The sequence below is a fragment of the Arachis stenosperma genome, chromosome 4 (genome assembly GCF_014773155.1).
Source record: "Arachis stenosperma cultivar V10309 chromosome 4, arast.V10309.gnm1.PFL2, whole genome shotgun sequence".
Lineage (NCBI taxonomy): Eukaryota > Viridiplantae > Streptophyta > Magnoliopsida > Fabales > Fabaceae > Arachis > Arachis stenosperma.
In genome coordinates, this window is record NC_080380.1 from 115,010,440 (window position 1) to 115,018,004 (window position 7,565).

The following is a 7,565-nucleotide window of genomic DNA, read 5'->3' on the forward strand; positions in this document are numbered from 1 at the left end:
ACCTACTCACCGAAAAGAAGATGGAGCACGTCTCAAGACCATCACAATGATGGCAAGAAAACATAACAAAATAAAAGTGTGTTGTGGCTGAGATTTTCACCAAAAATAGTAAGATTTGGTGAGGTAATCTCGAGCTCTTCATACTCAAAAAGAAAGAAGAAGATTCGGCCAGCAAGGAAGAGATTCTTGGAGGCATGGCTTGTCTTTGATTCTGCTCAACCACCACAGGAAGTAGCTAGAGTGGCAAAGTGATGGAAGAGGCAGAGATTAGAGCAGATGAAGCCATCATCATTATGAAGCATCAAGGGTCAGAAATCCATCTTGGAGAGCAAGCAAAGGATGGAGCACTCGGATTGATGAAGAGTGATAACCAAAGAAGAACTAGAGGTATTTGCATGTTGGGTTTTGCATGAGTTCCTCTTCTCTCTGTGGCCGAACCGGTTCTGTTTTGAAGGAAAAGAAGTTAAGCTTGGTTTTGTTTCAACTGTGAAGGCTTATTTTCTCTATAAAAGGGGTGAACAATCACGATTTGATTCAAGGGGAAAAAGTTTGAGAGTGCAAGGCACAGAAATCTCATAGCTACCTAAGCTTACAGATTTTCTTTTCCTTCAATGTATTCTGTTTAATATTTTTCTGTTTAATTTTGTCATGTCTTGAGTCTCATGGAAAAAAGACAAACAAGTGAGGTTTGTATGAAAAAGCCATAGAGCGGAAAAAGGCAGAGAGTGCAAAATTAAAAGAAAAGCCATAGATGTCCTTAGAGTTCATTTGTACGTCTATGTTGTGTTTCATGATTTTGTGGAAATCCCCTTGTAAGTTAGGTTAGCACTTTACAGTTTGTAATCAGGTTGATTATAGTGAAATTCCATCATTATTGTGATAGAGACTGGATGTAGGCTGCATTGTACTTAGCAGCTGAACCAGGATATATCTGGGTGTAATTCTCTTTCTCTCCTACTCCATTTCTGTTTCTACTATCCAGGAGCAAAAACCAAAAATATCTCGTGCCAAGTGACGAGACAAAAATAAAAGTCTCGTGGCTAAGGACGAGACAAAAACAGAAAAGTCTCCTCAAAGACCAGAAAGTGTAATCAAGTAAAAAGGGGGCTAAGATTCAACCCCCCCTTCTCTTAGCCACTGAAACCATCAATTGGTATCAGAGCTTGGTCTCAAAGAGATCAAGCTTTGCAACTTGGAGAAAAGATCCATATGGCAGAAAACAGTGGCTCAAATCTGGTGTCCTACAATCTCACAGAAGGACAGTCAAACAACAGACCTCCTTTTTTCAATGGAAAAAACTATACCTATTGGAAAGAAAGAATGAAGATCTTTGTGCAAGCAGTAGACTACAGTCTTTGGAAGATCATCCTAGAAGGCCCTCAATTTCCATCCAACACAAGTGCTGAAGGAGTAGTCACTCTTAAACCGGAAGCAAGCTAGACCGAAGAAGATAGAAAGAAAGTAGAGCTAAATGCCAAAGCTGTAAACCTACTCAACTGTGCTATCAGCTTCGAGGAGTACTGACGGGTATCACGATGCACAACGGCAAAGGAAATCTGGGATAAATTACAAATCACTCATGAAGGAAACACCATTGTAAAGAAGACTCGGATAGACATGTTAAACAGGGAGTATGAAATGTTTACAATGAAGGAAAGAGAATCCATTGATGAACTGTTCGAACGGTTCAACACCATCATTGTTGGCTTGGATGCTATGGGAATAACACATTCCGATTCTGTGCTTGTGAGAAGAGTGCTGAGATGTCTCACTAAAGAGTGGGAAACAAAAGCTTTAATTATTTCTGAGAGCAGTAACCTTGATTCCATGACACTTGATGATTTGAGAGGAAACCTTCTTGCTTTTGAAAACACTTATTTGAAAAAAGAGTCAAAAAAGAAAGGAATTGCTTTTTCTTCTGTAACTAACCCCCTGGATGATGAATCCAGTGATAACTCATCTGAAAATAAATTTGTGTTGTTTGCCAAAAAATTCAGGAAAATGGTGAAGTTCAAAGGCAAAGGCAGCAGCTCAAGGAAAATGAAGAAAGATCTTAGCAAAGTAACTTGTTACAACTGCAAGGAAATGGGGCATTTCAAATATGATTGTCCCAAGTTGAAGAAAGAGGAGAAGAAAAAAGGAGGGAAGAAGAAGGGTCTAATGGCATCATGGGAAGACTTGGAAAATGACTCAGACAGTGATGAAGAATCTGAGACCAAGTCACAGCCTTGTCTCATGGCAAATCATGTAGATCAAGTATTCTTTCAAAACCCTGACACTGAAGACCTTCATCTCATGATAGACCATCTTTCTGAAAAAATAAGATGCTTTTTGCTTGATAATCAAGATCTTGAACAACAAATTGACATTCTTAAAGCTGAAAATAATTTTCTCAAAGAAAAGCTAAGAGAGGCCGAAACTGCTTGTGATCTTATGGAAGAAAATAAGCAGTTGAAAGCTCAACTTAGAAGTTGTGAAAGTGATCATTCGGTAGTTGCTTATGTAAACTATTTTAAGGAAAATGAAGAGTTACTGAAAAAGGTTAAAAGTCTTGAAAATGACTTAGCCAAATTTACTCAAAGTTCTGAAAATCTAAATCAAATATTGGCTAGTCAAAAACCACTCTTTGATAAAGCTGGTTTGGGGTTTTACAAATCTGATAAGAAACCTTCTTTTAAAGATAGAGCTTCTTCCTCTAATGACACAAGGTTTCAAGATCCCACCTATTTTAACAAAATAACAACTCCAAGATTTTGTAGGTTATGTAACCGAAGCGGTCATTTTCCTATTCAGTGTTTCTTTGGTGAAAGAATGATTGGTGATAAAGTTTACAAAGTTGTTTTTTATTACAATGATTTGGGACATAGGAGATGGTTTAACGTGAAAGGATCCAAGAAAATTTGGATACCTAAGGTCACTTGAGCTTATTTTGTAGGTGTGCCTAGCATCCAAGAGGAAGGAGAATATGTGGTACATGGACAGCGGATGCTCTAGGCATATGACCGGAAAGACAACCTTCTTCATAAAGCTTGATGAATATGATGGAGGACTTGTCACTTTCGGTGATGATGGAAAAGGAAAGATAGTGGCCGTTGGAAAAGTTGGTAAAAGCTTTTCATCTTGTATAAATGATGTTCTTCTTGTAAATGGTTTGAAACATAATTTACTTAGTGTAAGTCAATTGTGTGATTTAGGATTTCAAGTAATCTTTAGAAAATTTGTGTGCTTGGTTGTTTGTGAAAAAACTGGGGGATATTCTTTTTGAAGCAAAGAGATGCAACAATGTGTATGGATTAACTCTTGAGGACTTGAAAGAACAAAATGTAACATGTTTTACATCTCTTGAATCTGAAAAATGGCTATGGCATAGAAAGTTGGGTCATGCTAGCATGTACCAAATTTCTAAGCTAGTGAAGAAAAATCTGGTTAGAGGAATTCCTAAAATCAAATTCGATAAGGATCTTACTTGTGATGCTTGTCAATTAGGCAAACAAGTTAAATCCTCTTTTAAACCAAAAGATGGAATTTCAACCAAGAGGCCATTAGAGATGTTACACATTGATCTTTTTGGTCCAATAAGAACACAAAGTCTAGGAGGTAAATACTATGGTTTGGTAGTGGTAGATGATTACTCTAGACTTGGTTGGGTACTTTTTCTTGCTCATAAAAATGATGCTTTCCATGCTTTCTCAATCCTTTGCAAAAAAATTCAAAATGAAAAAGATTTAAAAGTGGCTCATTTGAGAAGTGATCACGGAAAAGAATTTGAAAACCAAGACTTTGAAAAATTCTGTGATGACTTTGGGATTACTCATAATTTTTCATGCCCTAGAACGCCTCAACAAAATGGAGTTGTTGAAAGAAGGAATAGAAGCCTTCAAGAAATGACTAGGGCTATGTTATATGAGAATGAGGTTCCTAAATTTTTATGGGCTGAAGCCGTAAATACGGCATGCTATATTTTGAATAGGACAATAATTAGAAAATGATTGAAAAGAACTCCATATGAGCTATGGAAAGGAACCCCTCCAAATCTTAAGTACTTTCATGTTTTTGGATGCAAATATTTTGTGCTTAACAACAAAGAAAATCTTGGTAAGTTTGATCCAAAATCTTATGAAGGAATATTTGTTGGATACTCTACCACTAGCAAGGCCCATAGGATTTATCTCAAAAAACATAGAACCATAGAGGAATCCATACATGTCACTTTTTGTGATTCTAACTTAATTCCCAGTACTGTGATAGATAATGATTCAAATTGTGAAGAAGCTAGAACAAGTAAAGAAAATTCCAAGTCTGCCCATATTGAAGAATCTGCCAGTCCAGATTTGTCTCGTCAGATTGGAGGAGACATTTCCATTTTGTCTACTGAGCAAGCACGAGAAACTGAAACAGTGAAATCAACAGAAACTCATCAAAGCTCAACACCACAAAGGAAGCCTAGAGAATAAAAGTCTATGAGGGATTATCCTCATGACTTCATCATTGGTGATCCCTCCCAAAGAGTGACAACAAGATCTTCAACCAAAAGACAATCCGAACCAAGTAACTTTGCACTCTTGTCGCAAATAGAGCCCAACAATGTCAAACAAGCTCTTGAAGATCCATCATGGGTGAAAGCCATGCAAGAGGAGCTTGCTCAATTCGACAAGAATAAGGTTTGGACACTAGTACCTCATCCGGATGGTAAGAAAGTTACGGGTACTAAGTGGGTGTTTAAAAATAAACTTGGTGAGAATGGACAAGTTATTCGTAACAAGGCTAGATTAGTGGCCCAAGGTTACGATCAAGAAGAGGGTATAGATTTTGATGAGTCTTTTGCTCCGGTAGCTAGAATGGAAGCAATTAGATTGCTTCTTGCCTATGCTGCCCATAAAGGTTTCAAAATGTTTCAAATGGATGTTAAATGTGCTTTTCTTAATGGCTTTATTGATAGAGAAGTGTATGTAGCACAACCCCCCGATTTTGAACATAAAGATTTTTCAAATCATGTTTTCAAACTAACTAAGGCTCTTTATGGTCTTAGACAAGCTCCAAGAGCTTGGTATGAAAGGCTTAGTGCCTTCTTATTGGAAAATCAATTTCAAAGGGGTACCACGGACACAACTTTATTCATTAAAGCATCTAATGATGATATTTTTCTAGTTCAAGTTTATGTGGATGATATTGTGTTTGGATCGGCCAATGAGTCCTTGTGTGAAGAGTTTGGAAAACTCATGACTAGTGAGTTTGAGATGAGTTTAATGGGAGAGCTAACCTTCTTTCTTGGCCTCCAAATTAAACAAACCCCTAGTGGTACTTTTATTTGCCAAGGAAAGTATGCAAAAGAGCTTATCAAAAATTTTGGCCTAGAAAACTCTAAACCAATGGGAATACCAATGCATCCAAACATTAAACTTGAAAAAGATGATGATGAGAAAGATGTAGATGAAACACGGTATAGAGGAATGATTGGTTCACTAATATATCTTACATCCTCTAGACCGGATATTGTTCAAAGTGTGGGTGTATGTTCAAGATTTCAATCTCACCCAAAAGAATCCATCTTTCGGCTGTTAAGCGCATCATTAGATACATTAAGGGAATAAGCGATTATGGCTTGTGGTATCCAAAATCTGATGACTTTTGTGCAGTAGGGTTTTGTGATGCAGATTATGCAGGAGATAGAGTGGATAGAAGGAGCACCTCTGGCATGTGTTGCTTCCTTGGAAGCTCACTCAACATGTGGTAAAGCAAAAAACAAGCCACAGTAGCTCTATCCACAGCTGAAGCTGAATATATATCCGCATATGCTTGTTGTTCACAATTAATTTGGTTAAAAATGCAGTTGGAAGATTACAAATTAAAGATCAATAATATACCATTATTTTGTGATAACATGAGTGCTATAAATATTTCCAAAAATCTTGTTTTGCACTTAAGAACAAAGCACATTGAGATCAAATATCATTTTATTAGAGAACATGTGCAAAAGAGTACTATTGATATTCAATTTGTAAAATCTGAAAATCAACTTGCTGACATTTTTACAAAACCTCTCTGTGAAGACAGATTATGTTCATTAAGAAAAAGCTTGGGAATGATTGATCTTGTTTCTGTTGAAAATTTGTGAAATTTTGATTCTGCTCAGTTTTGTCTCGTAAAAATGGATGAGATAAAAATAAAAGCATGTTGGAGAGGCTGTGATCAAGGGGGAGGCTGCGCAGAAGTTATTTTTCATGGGCCCCACAAAATCTCTTTGACCCCTTTATGATCATTTTGTTAGCTTCCCATTTTGTTGAAAATAAAAAAATCTTTTTGTGGTATTATCAAATCTAGTTGAAAGAGCCATAGTGTCAAATCAAATCTTCCCTTTCAACTAATCCCTTGATTTAAGGAAACCGCTTTTTCAAATTCTTGGAAACCTCCTGGTTAATAACCGCGCTCATGATGATCATTAACTTCCCTTACTACCTCTCTCCAATCAGAATTTAATGCCTCTCTAACCTCCCTCCACTCACCTCACCCTTCAGCCTTCCCTTCAACCTCCATCCCCATTCATCTTCTTCACATAATGAAAAAGGAAACTGCACCAAGGAAGAGTAAAAGAATTCGGCTCTCTCAAAAACCCTCCACTCTCCAAACTCACTCACATCCATATCCACTCAACTTCTTCATCTTCTCCATCACCTCCCACCAAGCAACCCGAATCCATGAGGTGCAAGGTCATAGCACAGAAATTCTCTGGAAGGAGGAAAAGTGGAAAGAATAAAGAACCCAGCATTGAACAAGAAGAAGAATCGCACACCTCACCGATTCCATCACCGCCACCTTCTCCACCAAAGAAAGCCTCTCCCGGAAAGAGCTCTCAGAAGACTAAAGATTTCGTGTTGCATGAGACTAGAGAACCCGCAAACCTTGAATCATTAGAATTCAAGAACAAATTTCACAAGCCACACTCTTACTATGATCCATCAAAATTCACTACATGTGCATTCTATGAATTCCACCATGAAGTTTTGGAAAAGAGGCATCTGTGTCTCTCATATTTGGTAAACTTGGACTCTCTGGCTACCAAAGGGATCAATCTGCATCCTCTATTTAAAAATCGCAAATGGTCTTCACTGCTCCTCATTCATAAAATGGTTTATCCAGGGTTAGTAAGGCAGTTCTATGCTAATCTGCGTCTGATTCATGGTAGTCTCCACTCATATGTGAAGCGTGTGCACATCACCCTGAACGCTGAGACCATCGGCGCTGCACTTGGTTACACAGATGAAGGACTGAAAGTTTACATGTCTGACAAATGGGACTCACATGTTGGGTTCACATACAAGCAGATTCTTCCTCATATCTGTGCAAATATGTCTGGACTAGACGGAACTGTTCCTACTCACAAAGTCCTTGGACCAACCAACTCATTACTGCACCAAATCATAACTCATATCTTGATCCCATAGAGTGGTTCTCACAATAGGATAACAGTATCTGATTCTATCATCTTATTTGTTCTTGTTACTTCATCTCCCATTTCATTTGCCTACGTTATGATTAGACATATGTGGAAATCTGTCAAAAGTATC